At 45.9% G+C, this 16,266-nt stretch overlaps 1 long non-coding RNA gene across 1 annotated transcript in view; it reads left to right on the forward strand.

Moving 5' to 3' along the window:
- Positions 1-311: 311 nt before the first annotated feature.
- LOC144494022 (uncharacterized) overlaps positions 312-16,266 on the forward strand; it is a 31,404-nt gene continuing 15,449 nt past the window's right edge. Inside the window, exon 1 of the long non-coding RNA XR_013497810.1 lies at positions 312-436. This is a non-coding gene — a long non-coding RNA (uncharacterized LOC144494022). The remainder of the gene's footprint in view (positions 437-16,266) is intronic.

A 16,266-nucleotide genomic window follows, 5' to 3' on the forward strand; every position in this document is an offset into this window, starting at 1 on the left:
CGTCTTGAAACACTGCAGCCCACATGCTGTGGGTTGACCCACAATGCCGTTTGTATGTGTTTGTGATATGTATGTGTGGGTATCTGTCTTTGCGAATATATTTATGTTTATGCACGTTATCCGTTGCGGTGTGTACGTGTGAGTGTGCATGTGTGAGGGTGTGGCTGCGTGTGAATATACCTGTGTCTTTGTATTCATGCATAAAATGTATGCATGTGAGTGCACATGGTGTTCTGTGTTTATGAAGTTTTGTATGTGAAAATCTTCTTACACATCTGTTCAAATCTGTCTAAATTCTCAATTTCTTGGCAGATTTTCTGACCATTGCTCGTATGAATTGAAGAAGAAATGAAGCACGTGACATTCCGGAATGCCTTCCTTTGGGTGACAATTGTGATTCACTTAACCTGGGGGAAACTTGTTAACAAACGAGAAGGTATGACTCACACAGTATTGCTGCCTCCACAATTAGAATGTCTCTGTCATGTTTTTCTGTATGTTTATAATAATTATCATCCTATCTTGTCGTTTAGACCCAAACCATATCATGTAAAAATCATAGCAGTTTTGAATAATCATTTACTACGGAAGTAAGTCTCCATTAGGATAAAATCCTATTGTTATTGTAATCTACTTTGCAATTAAGAATAAATGAGAATTACGGGATCTGTTTAAGAATTAAAACTGGCTTGATGATTCCAGTTGTTGTATTGGACAGTTTCCAAATGCTGCACAGTGATTTTTGACTTCACATTGACATGGTATAGAGTCTTCATGCCTTCAAGAAGTATAACAGCATTTACAGAAGGTAGCTTTGAATTGCACTGGCTTCACGCAACTTTAATAAAACTGACTTTGGTGCTGCATGAAGTTTCAAAGGTTCCTGCGTTGCTTGGAAACCTTCTGAAATTAATTTGGAAACTTAGCAATGTAAGCAGACAGCTAACAAGACAGTTTGCACTCCTACACAATCATTGTCCATTAACTCTGCTGGCGTCAATCCAAATTCACTTGCCCCTACCCAGAGTGTGATACAGAACAAGCAGTATAACTTGCATCCGATGGCTCTCATCATTCTTAACAGGTAACAGTAAAGATATGAATACAGATAGAAATATGTCCCCATTTTCCAGCACTGAATCCCTCACCTTCTGAGCATAAAGAATACAAGTATTTTATATGTATTTTTTATAGTGTGTGTGTGTGTGTGTGTGTGACAGACGGTTAAGTAATAGATAAATAGGAAGATAGATAACTGGCAGGGGGATAAATAGATGACAGATAGATGAACAGACAGAAGGATGTCGGAAAGAGTTTCTATCCAGCAGTTGTTGAAAATTAATTGAAGATACAGTTGACCATTGCCACGGCTTCTTCTAATTTTGTCAGCTACTCATGCCCAAGTAACCTTTTGAATTTTCAACATGATGCTGCTTCTGCCTAAGAACATTAACTAATACAAACCCTTTCTGAGCATTCCCAGGATACAGGATTTTACATGACTCTCAGACTCCCCATCCTATATATAGAAACATAGAAGATAGGAACAGGAGGAAGCCATTTGGCCTTTCGAACCTGCTCTGCCATTCATCACAATCATGGCTGATCGTCCAACTCAATAACCTAATCCTGCTTTCTCCCCATAACCTTTGATCCCATTCACCCAAGAGCCATATAGCCTTCTCCACTCCTGTTGATTGGGCCCCAAGCCACATATATACAACTCTAACATTTCCGCTCTGAAAATCCCCTATTTACAGAACATAAGGTGATGGGTAGTAATTTCCAGCTCCAGACCAGGGTGAGGAAGAGGTTGATGTAGTTGTAATGTCACTGGACTAGAAGTCCAGAAGCCCTAGGAACCCTAATTCCACCACGGAAACTGATGGAAAATCCAAGAGATTGTAATATTTGGGGAGATGGCAACGTAGTGGTGTTGTCAATGGACTAGTAATTCAGAGTCTTGGGGTGTGATTTTCAGGCCTCACTCGACCCAAGGCCAGAAAATCCCGCCTGAGGTCAATGGACCTATGCATGGTCTGTGTCCGGTAAAATTCCGCCCTTGGTCTAATGCTCTGGGAAACCGGATTCGAATCCCATCAAGGCAGATGGAAGGCTCTGCAGAAGAGTCAAAAAGACTCAAAATTTCACAGTAGGCCGAAGGGCCTCTTTTTATGTTGTAAAACTCTACGGACAGAATTTTCCCAAAACCTGGCAGTCAGGTCCTGACTGAAAACCGACTTGTTTCTCTGCAGAAACAGTTTTCAGGCCAGACTTTCTGGTGCTTGGTGCACGGGAAATCTGGGGGCGTGATTTATGCTGTCAGTCTGGTGGTCCAGGGACTAGTAGAGCTGGCAAGGCTGACTCCACAGAGATTGGAGTGCCATCTTTAAAGGGTATCCCAATCTGGACACGGAGAACCCCCCCACAAGCATTGGTGCGATCGCCCCCAGTATCGGGGACACTCTCCCCTTTCACAGCTATCGCTCACCCCACAACCCCGTGTCGGCATTGGGCACTCCCCTCTTCACCCCATCTATCATACATAAGGGGAACCCTCCCCTCTTCTCCCCACCCATCCCATGGAGGAGGGTTAACCCCCACCCTCAGTCAGAACCCACTTGCCTCTGCCCACTTGGCTCTTCCCCCTAGCACCAGGGGGCATTGCCAGGGTGGAGGGGACAATGACTAACCAGGGCAGCTTCCAGGCATCTCTGCACCCTCAGCATGATCGTCATGACTGTTTTTGCTTTGAAAACCAGTTGTGATTCACCCTGACATGGCATCACACCACCAGAGGGGAGAATACGTCGTGGGCAGATGCTACAGCATCAGGTTCAGTAATTACATTAAAATATATGTAAATTCATGGAAATCAGGTTCACGCCCTAACTGGGCATGAACCTGATCACACCACCACTCGGTGTTGGTTACCATCCTCCTCACCATCTCGAACCGAGATCTCACTGGCGCAAATCCCGTTTTGGCCCTCTCGTGAGATTTAGCGATCATAACAGTATTTGCAACCACTTCGAACAGTGCCGCTATGACTTTAAACTTCTCGCACCTTATCCATTGATGATGATTCCCAGCCTTTTCATTCCAAAAACGTCCAAGACTTCAGTCCCGTCGCTGCCAAACCTAGGTGCCATCTTCTGTCTGACCCCCAGAGGACTTATATTACAAGTGTGACAATGAGAGGCTAGTGGAGAGATAAATATCCAAATAAGAAAAGTGAATGAGAATCACACAATGAGAGAAAAAAAAATAAACCTGAACAAATTTGAGATTTAAAAAAGAGTAAAACAGACATCTTCAGAAATTTTGACTCATTTGAACTGAAGTAAATCAGCCTCTGTTAATGCTCAAAGCTAGTGGTGTGTAATGTTCATTTGTCTCCGGCGGCAAAGCAAAGTACGTTTTAACTTTTTCAACTTATAAACGTGCTTTCTTGGCAGGTATCTTTTGGATTCACATTTATCTGTGATATTCTGTCATTTGCTGGTCGTACTTCATGTGAGCATCCCGATTCAGCACATAATGACCTCGAACTTGTTCTGCTCGTGTGTGTTTGATGAGTGGCCTCTTGGAGGAGATTCAAGTCTGAATCAGTCTGTCAGTATGAATCAGGTCCCGAAGTGGACAGGCATGCGATGACCACAAAGACTGTTTGGGAAGCCCTCATTCCAACAGAGGCTATGGCTCTCCTCAGGATGGAACCCACACAGTGACAGTCTAAGCCTGAACGCCTTAAAGAAAAGTGGCCATGAATATTCATCAAGCAGTTATTTATATAGAATGACTGTACTTAAGAGCTGACACAAGGTGCTGTCACTTCATGAACGCACACAGAAGGTTATCTCATGAACAAGTAATCACTTGTACTTGGGGTGAATCTGAGTTTCAGAATAGTCAGTTTTACTTTTCAAGCGAAAGTGAATCTTTTATTTTGATTGTTAGTGCCAGCGTGATGTGTTCATTCAGATGTTGTTTTGTGCCCTTGATTATCCACATGGAAAATCCCAGATCGCAGGCAAGGAAATGATGACAAGTGCGAGGTGCGCAGCGGGAAGGATGTGAAGGGATGAGGTGTAGGACAGGAAAGTAGGGAAAATTCAGGCACAGACACGTGGGCAAGAGTGGTCACCATCACCAGGAATGCTCTGTGCAACTACTGGCCGATAGCTTGGGAGAAGGTCAATGCCGTACAAATAACAATCAGCAAGAACACATAAGACTGCGAATTGTTTCCACGAATGTGCTTTTCTCTTTGTCCCTAAAGTGTAGTGCAGTGACCTTGGCATCGTCTTTTTGAATCTTTGAGTGACAAATCAGTGCCCCACGCTAAGAACCTGTACCCACGGCAACGAGGGGGTTGCAACTTGGAGGCATCGTTTGCGTCATCACTGTGAGCTGCAGCTGCCCCCCCCCCACACACCAGCTCTCCTGATGCTGCCCCCCCCCCTCCCCTCCACACACCAGCTCTCCTGATGCCCCCCCCCCCTCCGCCGCACACCAACTCCTGATGCTGCCCCCCTCCACCCACACACTAACTCTCCTGATGTCCCCCCCACCCCCGGCCGGGTCCCCCCACACCAACTCTCCTGATGCTGCTTGCTAGCTGAAGTCTGGCCAATATCACGTTATTCCAGCTGCCTGTTAGTTAAATGCTTGGCAGAGGATGGTGATAATGGCGGAGGTTGCCAATGGCCCACACCACGTTTACAGGATCTTGGGTCTGCTCTGGTGTTCTTGTTTATCACCACCGAAAACTGCATGATGCTCACTGCAATCTGCTCTCTCCAAAATGTCAATCAGATTTCTATTTGTATCTATGATGGTTACTTGGCATCACCCCCCCACCCCTCCCACCCTCAGCCCATCAGCTGCCTCAGTCCCTATATGTCTTCTATATGTCTTCAGACTGTCTTCTATCCAAGTCAGGACTCCAACGCTCCCCCACCCCACTCCCCAGGCCAATTGCCCATCCTGTCCCAATTGGTCTCTCAAGCCAAGTGACCTTCTTCTGCTGTATTGCCCTTAAAGGGACAATCACTGCACATACCGGTCACAACAAGTTAAAGTAGATCAACGTGTTATTCTGGCCATGAGAGATCGATAACCTGAGGTGCACCACCATTGTTATGGTGGAACCACATTGTTAGTCTCAATGTGTCACTCACTTTGTGCTCCTCCCTTCCCCTTTACATTGTTTGCGATTCCATGTTCCAGAATTCCAATCATAAGCTCCTCTCTCTACTCCTTTCATAAAGCTTTTGATCAATATTCCTAATATCTCATTTCTTTGTTTCTTTATTTCTCCTGTACAATTCCGAGATATTTTCCTGCATGGAAGATTGCACACCAACAAATTGCATTAATTTAGCCCCTTTAATGCAGAAGAAAACATTCTAAAGTTAGAGCAGAATTATAGAATCCCTACAGTGCAGGAGGAGGCCATTCAACCTATCGGGCCTGCATTGAAAACAATCTCACCCAGGCCCTACCCCCATAACCCCACATATTTACCCTGTTAATTCCTCTGACACTAAGGCACAATTTAGGCACACCAAGGATCACAGAATCATAGCGTGCAGAAGAAGCTCTTTGGCCCATCAAGTCTGCTCTGACATGCAGGAGACATCTAAACGTCCACCTAATCCCATTAGCCAGCATTTGGCCCTTCGCCTTGAATGTTATGATGTGCCAAGTGCTCACACAGATACCTTTTAAAGGATGTGAGGCAACCCGCCTCTACCACCTTTCCAGGCGGTGCATTCCAGACTGTCACCACCGTCAGGGTTAAAAGCTTTTTCCTCACATCCCCACTCAACCTCCTACCCTTCACCTTGAACCTCTGTCTCCTTTTGACTGACCCTTCAACTAAGGGAAACAGCTGAGCCTTATGGGTTCATGAAGGGCAGGTCATGTTTGACTAATTTGGTGGAATTCTTTGAGTACATTACATGTGCAGTGGACAATGGGGAACCTGTGGATGTGGTGTATCTGGATTTCTAGAAGGCATTTGACAAGGTGCCGCACCAAAGACTACTACATAAGATAAAGGTGCACGGTGTTACGGGTAATGTATTAGCATGGATAGAGGATTGGTTAACTAACAGAAAGCAAAGAGTGGGGGTAAATGGGTGTTTTTCTGGTTGGCGATCAGTGACTAGTGGTGTGCCTCAGGGTCAGTGTTGGGACCGCGATTGTTTACGATTTACATAGATGATTTGGAGTTGGGGACCAAGTGTAGTGTGTCAAAATTCGCAGATGACACTAAGATGGGTGGCAGAGTAAAGTGCGCAGAGGACGCTGAAAGTCTGCAAAAGGATATAGATAGTCTAAGTGAGTGGGCGAGGGTCTGGCAGATGGAGTACAATGTTGGTAAATGTGAGGTCATCCATTTTGGTAGGAATAACAGCAAAATGGACTATTATTTAAATGGTAAAAAATTGCAGCATGCTGCTGTGCAGAGGGACCTGGGTGTCCTTGTGCAGGAATCTCAAGGAGTTGGTTTGCAGGTGCAGCAGGTAATTAAGGCGGCAAATGGAATTTTGTCCTTCATTGCTAGAGGGATGGAGTTTAAAAACGGTGAGGTTATGTTGCAGCTGTATAAGGTGCTGGTGAGGCCACACCTGGAGTACTGTGTACAGTTTTTGTCTCCTTACTTGAGAAAGGATATATTGGCACTGGAGGGGGTCCAGAGGAGATTCACTTGGTTGATTCCGGAGTTGAGAGGGTTGGTTTATGAAGAGAGACTGAGTAGACTGGGGCTATACTCATTGGAATTCAGAAGAATGAGGGGAGATCTTATAGAAACATATAAGATTATGAAGGGAATAGATAAGCTAGAAGCGGGAAGTTGTTTCCACTGGCGGGTGAAACTAGAACTAGGGGGCATAGCCTCAAAATAAGGGAAAGAAGATTTAGGACTGAGTTGAGGAGGAACGTCTTCACGCAAAGGGTTGTGAATCTGTGGAATTCCCTGCCCAGTGAAGCAGTTGAGGCTACCTCATTGAATGTTTTTAAGGCAAGGATAGATACATTTTTGACCAGTAAAGGAATTAAGGGTTATGGTGAGCGGGCAGGTAAGTGGAGTTGAGTCCACGAAAAGATCAGCTATGATCTTATTGAATGGCGGAGCAGGCTCAAGGGGCCAGCTGGCCAACTCCTGCTCCTAGTTCTTATGTTCTTATGTTCTTATCCATTCTGTCCATGCCTCTCATAATCTTGTACACTTCGATTAGGTTGCCCCTCAGTCTTCTCTGCTCCAACGAAAACAACCCAAGCCTATCCAACCTCTCCTCATAACTTAAATGTTCCATCCCAGGCAGCATCTTGGTGAATCTCCTCTGCACCCCCGCCAGTGCAATCACATCCTTCCGAGAATGTGGAGACCAGAACTGCACACAGTACTCTAGCTGTGGCTTCACAGTCTCTCCCCCTGAATTACATACCTTCATCCTCTTTCTCTTGAATGAAGACAGATATGAAGTATTCATTTAACGCATCCGATTTAGCCTGGCCAATGCACCTAACCCACACATCTTTGGACTGTGGGGAGGAAACCAAAGCACCCGGAGGAAACCCACGCAGACATGAGGAGAATGTCTGCATGGAGTTTGCACAGTCACCCAAGGTCAGAATTGAACCCGGGTCCCTGGCACTGCGAGGCAGGAATGCTAACCACTGTACCGCCCTGTTCTTCACAGGACCATGATAAGATGCATATGGAAACATTAGGGTGGATGACCAAAAGCTTCATCAAACAGATAGGCTTTCAAGTGCATCTTAACAAAGGAATGTGAGGCCAAGAGGTTTAGGGAGGGAATTCCAGAGCAATGGGCCCCAAGCAGCTGAAAGCATGGCTGCCAGTGGAGAAGAGAAGAGAACTGCAGGTGTTGAAGAGGTCAGACATAGGGGAGCATCATTTGGAGAGTGATTTGGAGAATAGTGACCATGACAATTGTCATAGAAACACAGAAAATAGGAACAGGAGTCGGCTATTTGGCCCCTCGAGGCTGCTCCGCCTTCAAATTATGATGGCTGATCCTCTATCTCAATACCATACTCCTGCTTCCTCCCCATACCCCTTGACTCCTTTGGAGCCTAAAATCTATCGGTTTCCTTCAAAATGTTCAGTGATTTGGCCTGCGGAACCTTCTGTGGTAGAGAATTTCACACTCTGAGTGAAGAAATTTCAGTCTTAAAGGGGGACGACAGAGAATCCTAGAGGGGGATGACATACCAGTGGTGAGCCGCAGTGGGCAGATCTCCAGCACTGAGTCCGTCCCTGTGGCTCAGGAGGGTAAGGGAGAGAGCGGGAGGGCAATAGTTATTGGGGACTCGTTAGTTAGAGGGATAGATAGGAGGTTCTGTGGCAGCAAAAGAGACTCACGGATGGTATGTTGCCTACCGGATGCCAGGGTCCGTGACGTCTCGGACCATGTTTACCGGATTCTTAAGGGGGAGGGGGAACAGTCACAAGTCATGGTACACATTGGTACCAACGACATAGGTAAGAGAAGGGACGGGGATTTAAAACAGGAATTTAGGGAGCTGGGCTGGAAGCTGAGAGCTAAGACAAAACATGTGGTCATCTCTGGTACGTTGCCGGTGCCACGTGATAGCGAGTTGAGGAACAGGGAGAGAGTGCAGTTAAACATGTGGTTGCAGGGATGGTGTAGGAGGGAGGGTTTCAGCTACGTGGATAATTGGAACACATTCTGGGAAGGTGGGACCTGTACAAACAGGACGGGGTGCAACTGAACCAGAGGGGCACCAATATCCTGGGAGGGAAATTTGCTACAGCTCTTCAGGGGGGTTCAAACTAACTTGTCAGGGGGGTGGGAAAAGGAGTTGTAGTCCAGAAGCCAGTGTTGAGGGTAGTGAGGGATTGGGGAAGCTATCAAGGTCAAGGGTGGGTACCAGTAGACAGGAAGGTGGGTTGAAGTGTGTCTACTTCAATGCAAGGAGCGTCCGGAACAAGGTAGATGAACTTGGGGCGTGGATTGGTACTTGGGACTATGATGTTGTGGCCATTATGGAGACATGGGTAGAACAAGGACAGGAATGGTTGTTGGATGTTCCGGGGTATAGATGTTTCAGTAAGTGTAGGGAAGCTGGTAAAAGAGGTGGAGGAGTAGCATTGTTAACCAAGGATAGTTTAACGGCTGCGGAAAGGCACTTCAAGGGGGATCTGCATACTGAGGTAATATGGGCTGAAGTTAGAAATAGGAAAGGAGTGGTCACGCTGTTAGGAGTTTACTATAGGCCCCCAAATAGTAATAGAGATGTGGAGGAAGAAATTGCTAAGCAGATTATGGATCGGTGTGGGGGTCACAGGGTAGTTGTCATGGGGACTTTAACTTTCCAAATATTGATTGGAACCTTTGTAGGTCGAATAGTTCGGATGGGGCAGTTTTTGTGCAGTGTGTGCAGGAGGGTTTCCTGACACAATATGTGGATAGGCCGACAAGACGTGGGGCCACATTGGATTTGGTACTGGGAAATGAACCGGGCCAAGTGATAGATTTGGTTGTGGGAGAGCACTTTAGAGATAGTGACCGCAATTCGGTGTCTTTTGTTATTGCAATGGAGAGGGATAGGGCCGTATGGCAGGGCAAGGTTTATAATTGGGGGAGAGGTAATTATGATCGATTAGGCAAGAATTAGGGGGCATAAGATGGGAACAGAAACTGTCAGGGAAAGGCACTAATGAAAAGTGGAACTTTTTCAAGGAACAAATACTGTGTGTCCTTGATAGGTATGTCCCTGTCAGGCAGGGAGAAAATGGCCGAGTGAGGGAACCATGGTTCACAAAAGAGGTGGAATGTCTTGTAAAAAGGAAGAGGGAAGCTTATGTAAGGATGAGGAAACAAGGTTCAGATGGCTCGATTGAGGGTTACAAGTTAGCAAGGAATGAGCTGAAAAAGGGGCTTAGGAGAGCTAGGAGGGGGCATGAGAAGTCCTTGGCGGGTCGGATCAAGGAAAACCCCAAGGCTTTTTACTCTTATGTGAGGAATAAAAGAATGACCAGAGTGAGGTTAGGGCCGGTCAAGGACAGGAGTGGGAACTTGCGTATGGAGTCAGTAGAGATAGGCGAGGTGATGAATGAATACTTCTCTTCAGTGTTCACCAAGGAGAGGGGCCATGTTTTTGAGGAAGAGAAGGTGTTACAGGCTAATAGGCTGGAGGAAATAGATGTTCGGAGGGAGGATGTCCTGGCAGTTTTGAATAAACTGAAGGTCAATAAGTCCCCTGGGCCTGATGAAATGTATCCTAGGATTCTTTGGGAGGCAAAGGATGAGATTGCAGAGCCTTTGGCTTTGATCTTTGGGTCCTCACTGTCCACGGGGATAGTGCCAGAGGACTGGAGAGTGGCCAGTGGAAACAACATCCTTGAATCCAGTCTGTCCAGTCCTGCCTCTATTTTATAGGTTTCAATGTGATTCCCTCTCATTTTTCTAAACTTGAGTGAATACAGGCCCAGTCGACCCAATCTCTCCTTGTCTGTCAATCCTGCCATCCCAAGAGTCAGTCTGGTGCACCTTTTGCTGTACTTCTATGGCAAATATGTTCTTTTTTAGATAAGGTGAATAAAACTACACACTATACTCCAGGCATGGTCTCACCAAGGCCCTCTACGGCTGCAGTAAGACATCCTTGCTCCTGTACTCAAGTCCTCTTGCAATGAAGGCCTACATACCATTTGCCTTCCTAACTGCTTGTTGCATCTGTATTCTTGCTTTCAGTGAGTAATGTGCTAGCATACCCAAGTCCCTTTATGTATCAACATTTCCCAATCTATCACCATTTAAATAATATTCTGCCATTTTCTTTCTTTATCCCAATCAGATAACTTCACACGTTTTACTGCATTTGCCATATATTTGCCCACTCTCTCAACTTGTCTAAGTCACCTTGAAGTATACATACTCCTCATACTTACTGCCTACCACTTCGAAAAAGACACATTTATTCTTGCTTTGTTACCTGTCTGCTGAAAAATTTTCAATCGTCGCCACTATATTACCCCCAATCCCATGTGCTTTAATTTTGTACAATAACCTGTTATGTGGGACTTCATCAAAAGCTTTCTGAAAATCTCAGTATACCACATCCCCGGTTCACCTTTCTCTATTCTACTAGTTACATCCTCATAAGAACTCCAGTAGGTTTGTTATCGTCTCTCCCTTTTATAAATTCATGTTGACTTTGTCTATTGCCATTGATATTTGCTAAGTGTCCTGCTATCACATCCTTTATATTAGACTCTCGTATTTTCCCTACTACTGATGTTCGACTAACCAATCTCTAATTCCCTGTTTTCTCCCTCCCTCCTTTTTTATATAGCAAAGTTACATTAGACATCCTCCAATTTGCTGGGACTGTTCCAGAATCTAAAGAATTTTGGAAGATGACAACCAATGCATCCATTATTTACATGGCCACCTCCTTTCATACTTTGGGATGTAAATTATCAGGCCTAGGGATTCATTAGTTTGCCATCATTTTAATTGCTTCAACACTATTTTTCTCATAATACTAATTTCCTTCAATTCCCTCAGCTCACTGGACCCTTGCTTCCTTAACATTTTTGTGAAGTTATTTTTGTCTTCCTCCATGAAGACAGAACTAAAGTAGTTGTTTAATTGCTCTGCCAATTTCCTTGCATTCTGTTATAAATTCTCCTATTTCGGGTTGTAAGGGACCTACATTTGTCTTCACCAATCTTTTTCTTTTAATATACTTTCAGAAGCTTTTACATCCTGCTTTCATGGGCGGCATGGTGGCATACTGGTTAGCACTGCTGCCTCACAGCCCCCAGGATCAGGATTCAATTCCCAGTTTGGGTCACTGGATGGAGTCTACATGTTCTCCCATGTCTGCATGGGTTTCCTCCGGGTGCTCCGGTTTCCTCCCACAGTCCGAAAGATGTGCTGTTTCGGTACATTGGCCATGCTAAATTCTCCCTCCGTGTAGCTGAACAGGCGCCGGAGTGTGACGTCTAGGGAATTTTCACAGTAACTTCATTGCAGTGTTAATGTAAGCCTACTTGTGACACTAATAAATAAACTTTAAACTTTAAAAACTTATGTTACTTGTAAGTTTACTCTCATAGCCTATATCCTCTTAATCTATCTCTTTGACCACCTTTGCTAAATACTGAACTTATCCCCATCTTGGGCTCTTTGGATTTAATACTCTCCTTAACTTATTTTGTAAGTCATGGTTATGCCACATCTCTTGCTGTGGTTTCGCGCCAGAAAGGAATATATAACTGTTGCAATGCATACAAATTGTTGTTAAAGCCTGTCTGGTTCATAAATTTCCTTAAGAGAAGGAATTCCAATATCTTTCCCTGTTCTACATGTGACTCCAGACCCAAAGTAATTTGGTTGACTCTTCAATGCAAGGGCCTAGCAAGTTGTTCAGTTCAAGGGCAATTAAGGACAGACAACAAATGCTGGCCTTGCCAGCGATGCCCATATCTCTTGAAAGAAAAAAGAAAAATGTTGGACGCTGAGTTTGTTCCCAGTCTGGTTCAGTCTCAGACAGTGGCCAGGAAGAGAGATGGTATTGGTCATTTGCGATTGGCTGAAGTTGCCACGGAGAATGCAATGACAACTTCATGATTGATGGTGCCTGACAGTTGACTGCCCAGCATTGTTTGGAATTTAAACCAGGCAGCTTCTCTCTGGCCAAGGGATTGCCCTGAGGAATGAGCCAGTGAATGGCTGTTAATTATCTTGTTTAGCTGAAACAGGCAGAATGTGTGTGCATGTTTTTTTCTGTTTGCAAAGAACAGGGTCCTGTGTATTAATATATGTAACTGGTGCTTACTCCGTGGCAAATCTCTACCAATCAGAGTCTACTTGCCAACCAATCAGCTCCTCTCTTCTCACACAGCATAAATTTGTTGTTCACCTGACAATGGTATTCTTGCAACTATCCTGATGAGTGCAAGACAAAAAGCATTGACAAAATGTCTCTTTTTCATCAATACTCAAGGAAGATGAGTGTTGTCAATGTCCATGTAGAATCTGGTTTTGAGTTTTTGCATGATGTCATTGGGTGCACATGTAGATAAGTGGGGACCAAGGATCGATCCTTGGAGGACACCAGAGGTAATGGTGTGGGAGTGTGAAAATATGTTGCTGCAGGTAACACTCCCGCTGCAACTCGATGGGTATGAATAGAAAAGCAAAATACTGTCACCGGAATTCTACCGCCCCACCCACCACGGAATCGGAGCGGGCGAGGGGCGGAAAATGGAAATGCCGGTTAACCTCGGGTGGGATTTTCCAGTCTCGGTTCGAGAGAGGCCATAAAATCCTGCCGTGTGGATCTGAAATAAAAACAGAATGCTGCAAACATTCGGTATCTGTGGGTAGAGGAACAGTCAACATTTCTGGCCCATGATCGTCCACCTCAACCTGCCAAATATTTCCAGCATTTTCCATCAATGCGAATGGAACCAAATAAAGGCAGTTCCAGCCAAATGGATGCCGAAGATAGACTTTTGGAGGAGAATGATGAGGTTACCCCATGATAGAGAGGTTGAAAAAGATAAAGTGAGTTAGTTTACCATGGGCACAATCACATAATATGTTACTTGTGGAATTGATGAGAGTTATTTCAGTGCTATGGCAGTGATAGAGATATTCAAATATGAAGTTTCAGCAAGATGGATCTGCATTTGGGAAGCAGCAACACATTGGGCCCTATTTTACCATTTTGATTCTAAGTGCTGGGCGAACTTGAAACTGGGAGTGTTTCAGATCTGACTTTTAGACCCGTTCTCAGGGGCCCCCATACGCACTCTGTCTGTAAAAATATCAGCAATTCCGAATCGCGCTGCACAAGCCTGTGGGCGGGGCTTAACGCACCCGAAATCCTGCAGCTCCGATCGGCACCTCCATCAACGCATGCGCAAAAAAAAGATAGAATGCAGCTCCCCTGCCACATCGCTCCGGGGCTGGATAATGCCTCCCCTTGGCCCCCACAGACACTGCCCCACCCCCCCCAACATTACTGACCCCCTTATCCCCCCACCCCCTCTGCCACCCAAACTGATCGCGGGCCCCTCCGCCTTTCTCCTCACTGATCTCAGGCAGAGTGGCAGCGGACCATCCCTCACCCCCACTGATCTCAGGCAGAGTGACAGCAGACTGCCCCCCCTTCCCCCTCACTGATCTCAGGCAGAGTGACAGCAGACCGCCCCCCCTTCCCCCTCACTGATCTCAGGCAGAGTGACAGCAGAACGCCCCCCCTTCCCCCTCACTGATCTCAGGCAGAGTGACAGCAGAACGCCCCCCCTTCCCCCTCACTGATCTCAGGTAGAGTGGCAGCAGACCTCCCCCTTCCCCCTCACTGATCTCAGGAAGAGTGGCAGTGGAACCCCCCCCTCCCTCCCCCTCCTCCCCCTCGCAACCGATCACAAGCAGAGAGCCATTGAATACTCGACACTTACCTCCTCACTAACTGGAGCGCCGGAATCGGACTTCTGTGTATCTACGATTCTGGATGGGCGAATGCAGTGGTAAAGGGGAAGTGCCGGTAAGGTTGGGCATGCAGCCCATTAAGTCAATTTAAATGCATGCAAATGCATTTAAATGGCCGTCGCGCCCATTTGGGGTGTGGCCCTGATCGCAGCCATTTGCGGGCCTTGGTAAAGGGGGAACCGGCGCGGAGGCAGGCACGGATCGCACTACTCAGTCTCATGCCCGACTTTACCAAGTTTTCGCACCCGAGAACGGGCGCAACTTGATAATAAACCCATTATCTTTGTTTGAATATCCATCCAAAAAAACAACTGAAACCTCTTGCAGACACCATCAGAGAACATTCAAGTTCAGAACTGCATCGGTTGAGCTGATAGTTATGTTAGTTATCTGGTGATCCAATAGTCAGCTAATGGTCAGTTGATCCAAGGAACGAAAGGCTTGATGCATGAGGAGTGTTTGAGGACTCTGGGTCTGTACTCGATGGGGCTCAGCAGGATTGGGGGAACGGGGCGGGGTGGTGGGGGGGGGAGGGGGAGAGGAGGGTGGGGGGGGGTGGAATCTCATTGAAACTTACAGAATACTGAAAGGCTTGGATAGAATGGACATAGGGAAGATGCTTACATTAAGAGGAGAGACTAGGATATGAGGGCACAGCCTGGCCTCAGAGTAAAGGGATGACCCTTTAGAACCAAGATGAGGAGGAATTTCTTCAGCCAGAGGGCGATAAATCTGTGGAACTCATTGCCACAGAGGGCTGTGGAGGCCAGGTCATTGAGTGTATTTAAGACAAAGGTAGAAAGGTTCTTGATTGATAAGGGGATCAAAAGTTATGGGGAAAAAGTGGAAGAAAGGGGTTGCGAAACGTATCAGCCATGATTGAATGGCAGAGCAGACTCGATGGGCCAAATGGCCTAATTCGGCTCCTATATCTTATGGTCTTATGTTGGTTATCTAGTGAACTGATAGTCAGTGGTTTGGCTATCTGGCAAACCAATAGTCATGTTGGTTATCAAGTGAACCGATAGTTATATAAAAGGAAAATACTGCGGGTACTGGAAATCTGAAATACAAACATGCTGGATAGATTCAGCAGGTCTGGCAACATCTGTGGAGAGAGAAAACAGAGTTAATGTTTCGAGTCTGCATGACTCTTCTATATAATTGAAGAGGGGTAGAAATACTATGTACTTGCAGAGGGGCAGAATGGAACATCAGTGATAGTCTGGAGCAAAGGAGAGATTGACAAAAGTGTCATGGCATAAGATTTGTGGCTGTGGCCACACTTCAATTATTATTCATGATTAATTATAATAATCTGTTATGTTGGTTATCTGGTGAATGTGCAGCCAGTTAGGTTGGATATTATTTAAGGGAAGGAAGTTTCCTCTAAAGGAGACGAGGAACTGTTCTTTGTTGCTGGTTTAACAATCACAATTGAAAGCATGTAGACAGACTAAAGAATATCTCTGTAAAACATTCCCAACACCAGTTCTCAAAGCTTTCAAAACACTAACCTCTCATCACTTTTCAACGCTTGTATTTCAATTTGATTTCTGATTCCCACCATTTGCTGAGCTGGAAGGGGAGGGCAGGTTTCGCCCTGCACAGGGAACCCAGTGAAACATGCTCAGTGCATCCCACAGAGAAGGGAATCCCGCGGGGCGGGGAATCCCACGGGGCGGGGAATCCCACGGGGCGGGGAATCCCACAGAGGGGGGAATCCCCTGGAAACCTAGAGCTCAGGTGTTGTGAC

This window comes from Mustelus asterias, chromosome 5, assembly GCF_964213995.1.
Source record: "Mustelus asterias chromosome 5, sMusAst1.hap1.1, whole genome shotgun sequence".
Taxonomy (NCBI): Eukaryota; Metazoa; Chordata; class Chondrichthyes; order Carcharhiniformes; family Triakidae; genus Mustelus; species Mustelus asterias.